At 25.1% G+C, this 17,305-nt stretch overlaps 1 protein-coding gene across 4 annotated transcripts in view; it reads right to left on the bottom strand.

Moving 5' to 3' along the window:
* The window catches only part of LOC111633500 (endothelial transcription factor GATA-2-like), a 149,306-nt gene that overhangs the window by 44,937 nt on the left and 87,064 nt on the right, over positions 1-17,305 (bottom strand). The window contains exon 1 of one of the 4 annotated variants that reach the window (XM_023378083.1): positions 7,010-7,047. The exons of the other annotated variants lie outside the window; for them this stretch is intronic. The gene's annotated coding sequence lies outside the window, so the exon portion shown is untranslated. Of the gene's footprint in view, positions 1-7,009; positions 7,048-17,305 lie in introns of those variants that run through there. 4 annotated transcript variants of the gene reach the window in all.

Genomic DNA, 17,305 nt, shown 5'->3' on the forward strand with positions numbered 1-17,305 from the left:
AATTCTATTGTTAGGTGTCGTGTTGTCCTTAACACTGCACAATGCGATCCACCATTGTTTCTGCAAGAGGTTGGGTTTTTTTTGCATTCTTATGAAGTTCAATGAGTTTTTATCAGATCTAAACGCGATTACAACAATAAAGAACTCAGGGTACATGGTTATTATTATTTTAATGATACAATACACAGGAATTAGATAGTCTATATTGAAAATACTATTTCTTATTAAAAAAAAGTTTTAACATTTTTTTCCTAATATATAAATGGAAATTATTAAAAATAATTATTAAACAAATTTTGTAGTTAATTTAAAAAATAATTTCGTGAACGTTTATGAAATGAATATAATTAAATTAATTATAAAAATGGTATTAACGTTATATTAATAATCAAGTAATGATTTTAATGATGAATTAAATAAAATACTTATAGTCTACATTACTTTAAAATTTTTTAAAAAAACTTTGTATATTTCTAATGTTTCCCTGATGTTTATTAATTTTTATGAAACATTTGTAACATGTAATATATACAATACTGCAACCTACATAAGTTATATAAATAGAATATGATCTATATGTCTATATTAGGGCTATTCGAATGTTTATATAACTTTCCATTATTAAAAAAAAAAACATATATATATATATAATACTAAATAATAATAATAACAAAATAAATTGAATTTATATCCAACAATAAACTTTTTAAATTTATATTAAGTTATAAATTTAAAATAGTTTGAGTTATAATAGATATAATATTTACACATAATATATATAGACCTACAGGAAGTAACTATGCCCTCAAATGTTATAACAGATTTAAATTTATTAAGTTCATAACCTTTGCTACGTTTCTTCCGATTTTTATTTTCATTTAGTGAAAATTAATCAAAATTTAATCACGAACAAATTTTCTAATTATTAATAATTCTATAAATAAACTTGTCATAAATTTAGATTGGAATAGGCTTATATTTGATATTATGTACTGTACAGCATGCTTTTCTATTAAGCAAAATATATTACATGCAATATTCATAATTTCGTATTTAATAAAATCAGAACATTTAACATTTTATTTAATATATAGACTTCAATTCATTAAAGTCTTTTCATTATTTTAACTAAGTTTGAATGATATTTAATAAGCACTAACAAACAGTTAAAAAACGTAGGCCTAATTTTTTTTGTTATAATAATTTTTTAAAATAGTATTCAAAACAATAGATTATTTAAAAGAAAAGTATCTTTTAATTTAAGTCAACAGATAGACCTTATTAAAAGTCGTGCTGTATCTAAAAAAATTCGATAAATATTTTTATATAGAGAAATTCTAAAGGAACGTTTGAAAATGGAAAGATTTAATATAAGATATATCAATATCAAAGAAATTAACTCATTATATTGGAATATCATTTATCAAGTTAAATACATCTTAATTAAATGTTCTCTAATGAAGCATGTAGCCTAAATCAAAGAGTCACGTTTGCACGAAACTTGTCACCAATCATTTATTTGAATCGACAGATAATACCCTTAAAAATTTTTTAAGCAATCAAAAATTAAATATAGTTTAATAGTGGCTAAAAAGTTATGAAATGTGATTAATTTATTTGGTAAAAAAATATATATATATATACAAAGTATACTTATGTTTGTGAGCATAAACTAAAATTTATGCTCACAAACAAAAAATAAATAAATAAAACTTGTAAAATAACCGAAAAAATAAAACGAAACGAAGAAATAAATAAAAAAAAAATAGAGTAGTTGAAAAGTACAAGGTTGATTTATGGGTACAAAATACAGAATGTGACAAATGTTGCATCGTGGGGAGGTTGAACATAGGAAGTGACCCAAGTGCACCCAACGACAGTTTTGCTTGATGTATGTAGTCTTGTTGACAAATGGAAGAAGGTTTTTCTTCTCGTCTTAAATTATATCTTCAGTTAATAGAATGTGACAGACTCTTCAGAAAGTCAATTATAATTCTTAACGCTGCTCAACGATTTAATAGTTTGCCTTCTAAAATGAAAAGACGATTGATGTGATTGACAGTTTATACTTGCTTTGAATATAAAAATAGACACATATATTTTAATATAAATATAACTTATTATACGCTTATATTTGAAACGTAATTTTAATATTCGAATGAATAATAATTATAAAAATAATCAAATAAAAATTATTTTACTTTATTACAATTGCATACTTGAATAAAGCTTATAGTTTTAAGCCATATCATTTTTGTTATTTATTCAATAATTTAAAATATTGTATTAAAATAATTTTTATTTTGTATTACATAACTATAATGTATAGTTTCATTATAATTAAATTCGTTTAAAGGATATAAAATTAAATATTATTCAAACAATCATTTAACTTTTCTATAGCTTTGTCAGTGATAAGTTATCATAAGGTCAATAAGACCCTCGGGTGATAGTCAATCAAATACGTAAATTCTCGCCAAGTTTATCAAGTTTAACACTGTTTGAATGGTTTACCTGAATGAAAATATCATTAAAAAAAGGAAATGTCACATCAACAAGTATTAAGTTTTCTATTTAACAACATTTGACATTAATATAATGTGAAACCTGGAGGGAAATTCCCTATTTTTTAGGATGTTTTTAATTCGAGAACTATTTTAACTTTTCTTTTAAAATATAATCGAAATTAGTGAATATATACAGTCAAAAGTAAAATTTATTAAATTAATATTTGCACGAAATTCGGAATTAAAATCCTTCTAATAAAATTAAAATCACTTAGTCTAACGGATAAAATAAATCAACAAATTCACCAGAACTATGTCTTCCTAGTAATCAAAAAACTCGAAAGTACGGGAAGTATTATTCTTCGAGCGAGCAAGAACTAGACACTCTTTTGAGAAAGAAGGTTACCAGATATTAATTGGCCCAACAGAGAAGAGAAAAAAAGAATAAAAACTTGGACTTAATTAAAAGCACTGGTTTCCACAAGAGTTAGAACAAATCACGAGACCGCAACGACTAGTTGGGACAATAGAGATGTCAGCCCTGTAGCTTAGAAGGTAACTTCCTAGCTAGACATTGAAAAGAAGGAGGTGGGATGGACTGACAAAGGTTCGAAACGCACTAATGAACGCGTGTAAAAACTATCGTACCGAGGGGTGGGGGCTAACGGGCACCAAGGACGACCCTCCCCGGTCGAATATCCAATATATACTTCTTTTGTTCGATTTGTTTGGTTCAGGAACAGGTTATTCGCTTTGCTGTGATTTAGCCCCTTCTTCCTTCTCCGACCCCCACTCGTTCCTGCGTCTCTTTCTGCAGGCTTACTCAGGGCGTTGTCCCGATCAACGTCCTTGATACCTGCATGTAGAATAATTAGCAACAAGGCAATAGTCAGTAAGGAATTAACATGCATCCATCGTAGGGTTACTCTCCGATTTACACCATCGACTTTTAAATACTTCGCTAGCGAGCGTCATGTTAAACATCGTTATTTGAGAAATTGTCACAAAAACTTGACAAATAAATTTTGTTGTGGATGACGTGCACGCAATCCTTCAGGGACATATTTATATAAGTTCGTCTATTCCTAACTTTCGATCCTACATTTACTTCAGTCTTATGCTTTTACTAAAAATGGATAAAACTACCGGAATTACACGTGGGCCGTCGACTCTTGCGTTTTACTAATAAATAAGTTCATTGGAATGTAATCCCATTATAAATAACAAAATAAATTTACTCTTAATGTCCATATATATTAAGCCAGGTAGAATAATATAAATGAAAACTAGAGCATTAATTTGCTTACACCAATTTAAATCTTGATTTAAGATATTTTCGAATATTTAAAAATCTATTAAATAAATTATTATAAAAATTTAATCTAAGCTAATTTAAAAATAGGCCTATATAACATTTGCATCAGAAAATAATTCAAATTTTCAAAAAGAAAGGTTAAATTGAGAAAAACACTTTTTACATCAAATTTTTATAATAAAAGCAGTAGACTAGACATGTATACAAGATAAATAATTGTTGAAAGATTCCCATCAATTCTGAATGAAGTAGCGATTTCAATCAATGTAAAAAAGTTATTTCGCTAACCGAATAAGAAAATAAATGAATAATTGATGCACAAACAAAAACAACTTTGCATAGTCGTTTCTTAGAAAAGAAAAAATAAAAATCAACGAAAAAAAAAATTCTTTTAAAAATATAGATTATTAATGATTTTTAAGAGATAAATATCGAGTTAAAAATTTATTCAGTATTTAATATTTTTTAATATATTTTTATATACATGAAAATTATCATTTTCCGAATGATTTAAAGAAATTCTAATAAAGCCGAAATTTATTAATTAAATATAGAAAAATATATTTATTTTTTTTACCTTTTATAAAGAGAAATTCTCTACATTGTNAAATAAGGAAAGATAATATTAAAGCAACATTAATACTATATATTAAAATATTACGTTTATAATAGTTAAAATTAATAAATAATAGGCCTATAATTTAATTTTATTTAAAAATATATAGGCCTATATATAAGTATGTATATGCTTATCAATAAACGATACGAAATATAATTTTTCCGATTCGAAGACTGATTAATCAGTTGAAGTGCCAATTGAAAACAAAAATAAATAAAATATAGCCCTATAGGTATACTATAAGATATATCCTACTTATATTGTTTGTATAATTTATATGAGATATTAATCGTATATATATAGGCTATATAGGCTATGTTATATTTATTTTTATGTTAATAAATAAAAAAATAAAGGTAATATAGAAGAGCTTTTATAGGTATACAGTATATAAATGATAAGGTTAAATTTAAACTATTAACTCAAACAAAATAACGAATAAAACGAAAAAAGTTTGATTTAAATAACATGATTCTAATTTAGGTCCAACTTTTTCTGTTTTGATGATAAATTAACCTATAAAGCCATTATATGTTCTGCATATTTTCATTAATTCACCTTAATGTTTATTATTAAGATTTTTTTTAAAATAACTTCTAATTTAATAGAAATTAATAAGTAGATCGTAGTATATTTTAGTAAATATTATTGTATAATAACACTTACATGCATAAATTTAAATGTTTAGATTGCAATCAGAACTGACATATCAAGTGGCATTAAAATAATATAGTATTAATTATTTTATAATTTCAAGAAATAATAATAAAATTAATACGCAGAGTTTATTATAAAATTGTTATAAATTCAATGCATTTTAAAACATGACTTAATATTCACTATTTATTATTATAATTATTTTTTAATAAAAAAAAAATGTATATTATAAAAATTCCAATAAAATAATTTATAAGAACTTTTTACTTAAAAATGAATAAAGTAAGACATATTATTTTTATCAAGCTATTTAGAAAAATTGACTAAAATCTCAATTTATTGATGAAATTTCATCGAATTTCATTACATCATATCGAATAAAATTATAGCTAAGCCAATACAATTATGACATCATTTGAAGCCAATGTTTTCATTCAATCATCCGAGTCTCTTGTGTCGAGATGGATCCGAATCCATCATATTTAATTCGCCTTAACTTGTTTTAACAATAAGCGATCTTATCTTAAACATTTCTATTTCCTTTAGCGATACCAATTTGTCATTTTATTCCAATCCTACTATAACTTAGTTTGATTGCGAATTACTAAAAATTATTAATAGCCATAGAAGAAACAATTAACTTTTTTTATATATTTTACTTCTTTGCTCTCTCTAAATATTATATAATAAATAAATAGATTTTTAAGAAAAGTTATTTATTATAAAAATATTAATTACTAGAGTTTTATATAGTAAATAATTAGTTTTTCTTATTAATTTTTAATTTATTTAAACATTTCGAAACTCTGTTAAGACACATAATTGAATTAAAATTATGAAATCTTTATTTTAATTTAATTATTTCATAGATAAACCCCTTATATTATCACTTAATAAATTTTATTTTATATACTTGTAGGATGGTGTATTGATTAATATTCGATCATCAAAGGTAGTCGAGGGTTATAGAATAGCCTATATGATGATCCAATAGTGATAAGCTTAATCAATATTTTGGTTTTCGATCTTGTAAACTAGATTTTCATCTTTCTCAATGCTCAACACATTAACCTTCATTTAATTAAAGTTTAAATATTGTATCATATTCAGAGATTAAAAATTATATTAATTATAACGTTATTTTTATCATCAAGAAATGATTTATATAACGTTAATTTAACAAAAACCAAATAACTTTTTTAATCAATTTTTTCCGGATAATAAATTCAAAATAGATTTCAATCAGTAATTTAACGATTATCTCTTTAGAAAGTTATACGAAAAATTCTCGAACAAAAGAGGAATTTTTGGTAGCCCAGTGTAATTAAGGTTTGTAAAATTTAATTATCACTATAATGTACGTACTCATAATATTATCTTAATCAATTTCTCTCTTTAAAAAGTAAATTATTTAAAATCCGCTTATTATTTTTATTTTACTTTGATAAATATTAAAAAATTTTTTTTCTTGTCGTTAATTAGAAATAAAAAGAAAAAAAAATTAGCAGACAATTTTCTATTAGTAAGTTAATGAGATTTAAGTGCATGGTTACTTAGCTTAAGTATTCGTTTAGTATGCAACTTTAAAAGTTTTACCGCCCACTAATAGTCATCTCATTATAGTAGAAAACTATTTGTTTTGTTCGCGAAATGTTCGAAATGTTATTTTTCTATTTCAAGTTTAATTTATATCACTAGATAATTTTCCAACATTCTATTTTTTTAATACTGTATATGAGATTTTAAAGTTTTGTTATCGATCCATTAATTAATCAAGACATTACGCCTATAATAAATGTACCCGAGTGGGATTAAAATAATAAGATTTTCCACTTTTTTTGTAAGCTACCAGTATATATTTTAGGCCAACAGAATTAGCAATCATGAAAAAAAAAAATTACATCCGCTCACCTTTTAGTCTATGTTTGAGTTCCTGATCGTTCTTGATTCTGCAATTGGTTTTATTATATTTAGGTATTATGGTAAAGTGATAATCTATATTTTTGTTAAACAAATTCCGTTTTAATAGCAGAAAAATGATAAAGAGAAGGGGGAAAAAATGAACATGCGCAAATTATAATCTGTTAAACGAATAAGAGTTTTTACCTATAAAGATTTATAACGAGTCTATAAAACGTTAATAAATTATAGTTAAAACTTTCGATCAATTTTCTTTACAAGAAAAATTTAGACATTTCTTTATAACGAATTTAAATATTCATGCAATTTCCTCGAAAAATATAAGTAAGTAACGTGTTATTCCTCGATCCATAAATTATTCTATTGAAGCTAAAATAAAAGCCACCCATTTCTAGGAATTTTATAAAAAGAGAAAAATAAAATAAGAGAAAAGGGGGAAAAAAATACATTTAGTTTCCATAAAAGACATTTTAAAGAATATGGAATTTTGTTCGATTTAGGAAAAATGAATAATTGAGTTATTTTCACTTACATTGTTTAATTCTGGTAACATACTGCGTATGTTGGAAGCTGAAAATCTAATCCCGTATCTCTTCCTCGCTATTAATGACATGCAATCTAGTATTTCATATAAGGCAACTGGTCAATTTATTCTTGATCGATATTTAAAACTAATTAAAATTCCGCGCTAAACACATCCATATATATCGGGTCAGACCAATCAGGAACGAGAGAGGTCAGACGCACGTGTTTAGAAAACAGAAACCATATAAAAGCTTATAGTTTGAGTGAGTAGAAGAAACTTTGTTTGATAGGTCCTATTCCTTGTTATTTAGACAGCCTCAAGACGTTTTAACATTCGTATTCTTATCGGAAAAAACCCATAAAACTTGTTTTTTTTTTTTCTTATATTTTTCATTTTAACATGACATAAAATTGATTATTTATCATATTCAGCTCATTTATTGGTTATAGATAAGCTCAGATACCTATTCCAAAGTGTATGTGCAAAGTATTTTGAATCTTATTATTAACTGATGTGCATCCGTAACAGTTTCCGTTTTATCTTGGATCATACAATACTTATTTATAATACAGATTTTACGATAAATATATAAAAGATTTAAAAACTTAATAAAAATGTATTAGTTAAAACGATCAGAAAAATTAATTATTATAAATGTACTGTACAGTACAATACAATAAATCTCGACTTTCAATTCAAAAAAGTAAGTTTTGAATCCAATATTTAAAGGATTAAGATTATTATTTTTTCTAATTGGTGATATTTTTGAAAAGCGGAAGCGCGGACTTCTACCGGAAATGTTAATTTAACCGGAAGTAATAGACCAAAAAACTGCACAGTTATTCTACCAGCATACCAATAGAACTGCAATGTCACGTTGGATAGAAATTAACCTTGCGCTATCGGACTATAGTTGGCGTCGAAAGTAGGTCTACAGAATAAATCTCATTTACATTGTATTTGTAACAGCCTTCGATTTTTTTCAATAGTCTAATATTAGAAATACGTTCTAATATTTTCTTTAAACTGGAAGCTAATATAACGTCATAGATCAACAACTTTATAAAGTGGACCTATTTGTCAACTTATCGCTGCGGGTTATACTTGTTAAGATAGGTTTACTGCTGCGGAATATAGATTGGTATAACTAAAATTATTTATTTTAAAATGCCTTTAAACCGTAAATAATTAAACACGATTTTGAATTTCTTTAGTATCTTAGAGGCAATTCCACACGACTCTTAATAGAATAGAAGAGCCGTGGGAAGCATTTAAGATTAATTTTGTATAACATAAAATATAGAATATTTAAAGCTGTATAGTACAAACAAACCCATCAATAAGTGCCCTTATCATTGTTTTTGTATATAATATTTATAAATAATTATTATAACTAACTTGAAAAACAAGCTATTGTCGACTAGAAGATTAGTATTGTTAGGTATTATGTAATCATTCTACAAATACTAGAAGTGTTATAGATATACCTAAGTATTTTTCTACTTTTTACCTTTATTAAACATTTCAAGCTTATTTAATTTATTCTATAACAGTAAATAATGATGTTATGTTAGTTATTTAACAGATATTAGACAGTCTAATGAATAAATTTTATCTAAATTGCATAATAGATTGTAAGCATTTTTCTTCTACTTCTTATCTTATTAAAAGTCATCCAGCAATTATGGATATTATTATCTTTTGATTTAAAAAATTTTTCCTGTTACGAAACTATGTTTAAAAAAACTATTTATATTTAAATTAAATAGTTAACATATTTCAATAAATTTGTATAAATTGGTTTAATTTATAGAAATTTATTTCGATTTTCAACTTATAGAATTCATGATAGAATTAATTAAATAACACTCGTTTAATAAATAAATAAATAAATAAATAACATTTTAATTTTTTAATGTAATGAAAAATAGTCTTTTATTAGCTTTTTGGCTTTTATAAAATTTAAAACTTGACATAATTTAACAAAGATTATTAAGATAAGGTTGTGTTTAAATCTTTGACCTACATATAGGCCTATATGATAAAGTTAATCTGTAAACTTTTTAATTTTAAATATTACCAATATATTAACATAATCAAATAAGAAAATAGTTATTAATATGGTTAAGATAGAGATATTATTTTTAGTTTAAAATTAGGTTTATTATTGATAACTGTTTCGTGAATGATTAAAAGAACAATCAAATTAACCTGAAGATATATTTCTAGGCTTTCGAACTGTAAATATCAAAGAAATATAATCGGCACATATCAAATACTGGAAAATAAAATTCATAAACAGTTCAGACCTAAATTTGAATTCATTATTTTTACAGTTAATTAGAATTATTTATACATTTTTTTTTTTAATTTTAAATTCAAAATCTTATCTTTATTATGAACTATTATTTTAATTATTGATAAGATTACTAATTACAAAAATATTTCCAAGCATTAGGGCTATTTAAAATTTTTAGTTCTATTGAACTAATTTTTAACATTTTATTATATAGTTATTTAAATATTATTTTAAATTTATAAGTCTAGAATTAAATCATAAATCTATATTATTAAAGTTTATAAATTTAAGTAACTGAATAAATTTTATTTTATTCTTCATTGATTGCGAAAATCTTCAGATCGTGCGTAAAATTTCATTGACAAAGTTCAGGTATTGAATAGACTATTTGCTTTGCTTTTAGCATTAATTTCAAAGATCCAATACTGAGAGAGACATATTTGTTTAGTAAAAATATAAATAAAATAGGGCCTTTTATATTATTATAAGTATAGTACAATAGCTTCTCGCATCAAAGAAAGACAATTTCTAATTATTGACTACTGAGAATCGATATTAAATAACTATTATATAATTAGGCCTACTTCAATATCATTAATTTAGGAAGTTTTTCAAGAAAAAAAATATATATATCTTCCAACAATATAAACAATATTAAAACTCATTTCATTTGTTCTATCTCATATTAAATTTCCACTATGATATAGGCTTATATAATATAGCCTATATCATAGCGGAAAAGAACCAATAATATAATATTATAGAATATTCGTGATCACATTCATATAAGTCTTTTATTTCTCAATAACTTTTGGCATTGCGCCACGTATCAAATCTAATAATTAAAACTTTTATTGTACAGTACAGTACTTACTATGCTTTTATAACTATTATATAAATTTTCTTGTTAATTTTCTAAATCGAAAATAGTTTATATATGAAGCATTCATCAAATCAATAATATTATAATCTAAATATTCATTATAATAATTTAAAATAAATTTCACGTACAAAAAAGAGGAAGAAAGTATTAAGCATATCTGAATTAAGGAAACTTTATAGAAAGTTTGATGTTTCCTTAAGTCAATAGAATATAATTAGTCATTTGCATAAAAACTTCTTAATATTAACGACAATTTTCTTTAACCAGAAATCATATTTGAAACATAATTTTAATCCTTTAAAAAGTAATTAGTATAATTAATCATTTCATAGCTTATAGTTTTACAACTATACAACAATGTATACAATTCATACTATCATAGTGTTTTATCTAGTTAATAGTCTATAAAATTATTTTCAAAATCCATACTATAAAATTATTAAGTTACTTATGTAATTTTAAGTGAATTTATTTTATATATTGTATAGTCTAAACTCTAATTTTTTTTTCTTAAACAAAAGATTATCTTTTATCTTAGATTTTTGTAACTTTAAAGGTCCATATAATTTTGAAAATTCATACATAAACTATAGATGTAGAGTCCGATCAATTTTAGAGCTGTCATCGATTCAAACAACTTTTAACTTAACCAAACACTTGTTCGTATCTTCGAGTTAATTACGTTTCAAGACTGGAGGGCTTAATCGGCCTTCTTGGACTATTTGAGGTCAATACTAGACGATTGGCAGATGATGATAAATCACAACCTTTTTATGGGCAGATGTTAGAAAACTATAGTAACACCTGGATACATTTTAATTCTATTTTTATGTGAAAAATAATTATATTGAATAAAACATGTATAAGGACGTGTTTCTTTAATAAATTGCGAATCATCGTAATCTCATATTTAGTAATTTCATTCTAATAATCTATTTTTAAATAAATAAGAAATGAGAAAAATATAAACTTCATTAAATAGCATTAAAATTTTATTATGTAATTTAATTTATGGTAATTTCATAATACTTTATATCAAGTTAACTTAATAATAAACCTGCATTCGATTCAAGTGATGTAATAGAAAAAAGTAGAAAAGGGAAAAAATTGACAATTAAAGTAACTTGTGCATTTCTACTTGATTTGATCTTGTTGACAGATTATTAGGATCTAACGGTTATCAGGCACTGTTAACAGTAAGATCTGTGGCAAACTAGTATAACTAATTAAGATTTCATCAACTAATATAAACATAATAGCCTGTAGCAAACTCCAGTCATTATTTACTAAAATAATATTTAAAAAAGTAGTTTATGTTTAAAAGTATTCGGATGCAGACTGCATAATATTAAAGAAAAACATTTTCATCCGGATATTTTTATTAATGACTTATTGATATTTATATCATGATTATAGAATAAAATAGTTCATACATTAACGATATACTTTAAAGATAACCTCTTCTCTTTTCTCCTTTTATAATAACAATTATAAAAATTGACAAGTGTAATGTAGGCCATTTTAAAATCGTCTAGATCAATTACATTTCGGACGTTTGATCTCTTCGATCTTAAACACTAAAAGAATTAAAGATTAAAAATTAGAACATTTAAACAAGGATTCATCGTTATAATTCAAGGTATGCCGAAAGAGTTAATGATCCATTAAATGCTATACGGTTACTGCATTGTATTCCATATTAAGTAATATAAATCTTCTTTAGTATTTCGCATCGGTCCGATTAAGCTATACGTACTTATATTTATTATTCCATCCTACAGTTGTATAATGCTACTTTATGTATCTTTTCTCTAGTTTATTTTTTTTCTTCTTCTGGTGTGGGAATCCGACGTCGAATGGCGACTGTCCAAATTGCATGGAAGCAAGATATACGGGGTAAAAAAAAACCTATTCCTCTATCATAGTCTGCTTCAAGGCTAATGTCACTGGTATCCGTTGTGTCGTGTAAGATACGTGATGAGAATACTTAAATACAACCAACTCTAATTAAAGTTGTACAAGCAACAGCAGCAGCTAGGATGCTGCGTATACAACACCTGACCTTGGTATCCCACCAACACGCTATATTGACGGTTCACACCGGCCCTACCCATTCCTCGGCTCTGTCTCTCACACGTAATTGGCGGAGTGTTTCCTTCGTGCCGCAAGGAGGTAATTAACTCGAAGGTAAAATACGAGAAACTTCCTTTCAACGCGTATATTTTGTACCCGAGATAGGTAACAGAATGACAGTATAGGCGTTCCTTAACCTAACTCGATAGTGTGATGACCAATTTCCTCTTCTTCCCCATATATTACCTCTATATAATTATTATTTTTTTTAATAATGTTAATTTACATAATCATATAAAATTTTCGTATTACGGAAATGTCAAAGTTTGAATTAGATGAAATATATACAAATTAAGACATAATATCTTGAGTTAAATATTTGACTATTACATTGAGAGATTATAAGAACAAACATCTGCCTATAATTTCCTTCCAAAAATTTGTTACGGATGAAAATTAGTATAAAAAAATATTTTGAAACCGAGCATGATTTTTCGTCATTAATCATGAAACATTAGCCTTCCTGATTATTAATTTAATAACTTGATATTTTTAAATAAGATCGGCGTTATACTAAGTACCTTTTTTTTTTTAATAGAAACTAGTCAAACGAGTCGTTTGATTTACTTGCCTGCGAAAGGTCAATATAAAAATGAAACGAGTGCCAAATGTCCTAAAGAGATTATGACGTCACATTATCCGAACAGATGTTACATTGGAGCGTTGTAATTTTCTGTCAAAACTCTTTTACACCCTATAATTTCTTCACTTGTATATCTTCCTTATTTTCTATGTAAGAATATCTATCGGCTATCAAACAGGTGGCATATTTAGTAAAGACGTTTCCATTGATAGAAATGCAAATTAATTGCTTTATCAATCCTATGTTGATTTATTATATGCGACCGTAATCAAGTGATATCATATTAGGAAAAATGTATTAAATTTTTATTTGACATAAATCATCATAATTTCAATAAATTTCTTTTTCGACGAACGTTTTCAAAATTTCTTATAAATTTTGGTTTTATTAACGACCTTATTTAAAAATATCTTATAATCTAATCGTAATTTTAAGATTATAACACCAGAATTGCACGTATTCACCATATACAACAAGGAAAATTTTCCTCTCGTTCTTTCAAATCTACAGGTAAAAAAGTATTTTGCGTGATGAATTATCATTAACAATTGGTAATTATATTCACATAATTATAGTTCTTGAAATGGGTCTAAGAGATAACAATAGATAAATTTTCTTCGGAAACTGCAATTAAATATAGGATTTTTTTTTTCGTTTCGAACTAAGTTTTAATCCGAAATTTTAATCCCAAATATTAATTTTATTTAATAGCCACTGTAAATTATGTTATTCACATTTTATTTTGCAATAGTTTATATTATTCAATACGAGTTAAAGCCTATATATAATTATATAAATGACAATTATTTTTAAACAAAAAGAAAATTTCAAATTAAATTTACGATTGTTAGAAAAGCCAAATGAATAAATTATTAAAATTCTAGTTTCGAAGTTCAGAAATTAAGTTAAAAATGATCAAAACAAGATCGGTGTGTGATGCGAATTCAAAATGCTTCTCAGATGCTTGACGTTTTGCTGCGTTTAATTAGCGAGAACTGTTTTTCTTATGAACCAATAAAAATAATAAAAAAAAAAACTGATATGCCGAATAAGCCGACAAAAAATTCTATTTAATTCAGTGGAGTACAGCAGCCGGATAAGCTTTGCGTGCTGTTTCAGGTATACAGCGGCCAACAGGGTCCAATGGACTATGACGTGATGCATGTGGATCTCTTGTTTTACCTCTTTAATTTTTACCACACGTGATTGGAAATTGCGTTTAAATGCATCACATTTCATCAAGAAAGAGGTCGTCGTTTGCACATTTTTTCTATCGTATACCCGATATAGAATATTCCATTTATTTTTTTTAATATAAACTTACATTTTATATTGATTTATACTGGGCAATAATCCGATGAAGTTCGAAGACATTGCATTTATTTACAAAAACTTATAATTAAAGTATAAATTACTGTATAATTTTTAACGGGAAAAATAAATTTAAAAATTATAACAAAAAAACAACAGAAAACATATTTGTTGATTAGATAAACATCAAATTAATTGTAGAAAAATATTTTTATAAAAAATAATTATTCTTAGAAGAGATTCCTGATGGGCTTTTTTAATCATATAATTATTTATTTACTCACCTCAGTAGAAGTGTTTCACCAGGATTATAAACCAACAAACAGTTGAAATGAACGTAGGGTATACGCGACAAAAGGAACAAATGTATTAACCTTGGAAAATATAACAAATAATATGTTGAATAGACTGAAACTGGATGAAGAATGGAAAGTCTTTATATTGTATCTGAGACACACCCAAGAACACTACTCAAGTGACTTTTGTAATTATAAAGGTGTTATAAAGATTCTAATTATCATTCCAATCGTGTTTAATTTGATTTCTATACTAATTATCGGTGAAATTTTCATTAAAAAAAATCTATAAATTTTGGATGAAACAATAACTCTTTTCCTTAAAATAGGTTTTATTATTAGTGGTGTTTGTTTTGCACAGGTTGAACTTTCTCCTACAGGCAAGGATGATATTTTTTTACTCTTTATTAATCTCCGTAGAATGAGGTTTTTGCGTGAAACGACGAAACGTGTTGAAAAAAATATAAAAGTTTATATATTAGTTTTGTTAAAAAGAAAAAATAGGAATGTTTGTAAAAGAACTAGTGTCTCCATCTTGTGATTGAAACACTAACATTAATCATTGATGGTTGAAACTGGTTTAATCATTAATCATTACTAAATAGATTATTTCTCAAAGTTTAGAAATGGCTTTTAAAACACTAACATTATGTAAAATTTATATATTTTGAAATTTTCAATGCTTGAATAGGAATTGCTACTTTGTTTTAAAATTTATTTATTTATTCGATCATTTTAAAATTATTTTTAATAGTACAGTACTACATTAAATTTAAAATAGGTATATTTACAATTTATCTTAACTGTAATATAAATAATTTTCACCGTTTAGTATTTCATTGAAATTAAGTTTTATGACCATAAAACGAAAATATTTATACTGTAGACTATATTTAATGTGAATTGTTAATTGTTGTATGAAATCTACGCATAATTTATTATGTTAATATCGTTATAATGATATATTTCTTTAAGAAAAGATTACCCAATAAGATTAGATTTAATCACAATACGGAATCATGTTCGTTAAAAGATTTTTTAGATATTGGATAAATTTATTTTTTTAAGATAAAATATTGTAAAATAGAAAATGCTCCAGAAATAATAATAATAATAAAAAAATTAATTCCAAAAGGTTATAAATATAATGTTTAAAATTTATATTTATTACGATAAAAATAATTTTTTTTTCATCATTATTTCAAACCACAGAAAATAAAATTGAATTATAAGATGTATTGACTCATTGTAGTAATCTATTTAAAGTTCATAAAGAAATAATGATAGCTGATAAGCTTTTTAAATTAAAATTTATATTAAATTAAAAAATTAAATTCGAAATCTTTGGTTAATTAAAGAAGGTTTACTTCTATCGAAATATTTTCTGCTTTCGATGCAATTATCTTCCAGTTTCTTTTACCCATTCTTTCTGCTTTCCATATAAAGTAAGTTAATTGGTTTGAATTTTTCATCGGTACTTGGGCCAAATTAAACAAGCTAAGAAGCCTATAATGGATAAACACAACAATAACTTATCTAGGCTAATTAAACGAAGACTTTTTTTTTTCTGTTCGGTTCCCCCTTCGAGAATAGCTTTCTTTACATTAATCTTCTTTCAAAAACAACTTCGCATGGCACTCGCATACTCCTAAATTTTTACTTTTTTTTTTAACTTTGCACGCTTACAAAAAGTTACGATTAAGATTATAACACCAGAATTGCACGTATTCACCATATACAACAAGGAAAATTTTCCTCTCGTTCTTTCAAATCTACAGGTAAAAAAGTATTTTGCGTGATGAATTATCATTAACAATTGGTAATTATATTCACATAATTATAGTTCTTGAAATGGGTCTAAGAGATAACAATAGATAAATTTTCTTCGGAAACTGCAATTAAATATAGGATTTTTTTTTTCGTTTCGAACTAAGTTTTAATCCGAAATTTTAATCCCAAATATTAATTTTATTTAATAGCCACTGTAAATTATGTTATTCACATTTTATTTTGCAATAGTTTATATTATTCAATACGAGTTAAAGCCTATATATAATTATATAAATGACAATTATTTTTAAACAAAAAGAAAATTTCAAATTAAATTTACGATTGTTAGAAAAGCCAAATGAATAAATTATTAAAATTCTAGTTTCGAAGTTCAGAAATTAAGTTAAAAATGATCAAAACAAGATCGGTGTGTGATGCGAATTCAAAATGCTTCTCAGATGCTTGACGTTTTGCTGCGTTTAATTA

Source organism: Centruroides sculpturatus, unplaced genomic scaffold (assembly GCF_000671375.1).
Source record: "Centruroides sculpturatus isolate CEXI.00-Female unplaced genomic scaffold, Cexi_2.0 scaffold421, whole genome shotgun sequence".
Lineage (NCBI taxonomy): Eukaryota > Metazoa > Arthropoda > Arachnida > Scorpiones > Buthidae > Centruroides > Centruroides sculpturatus.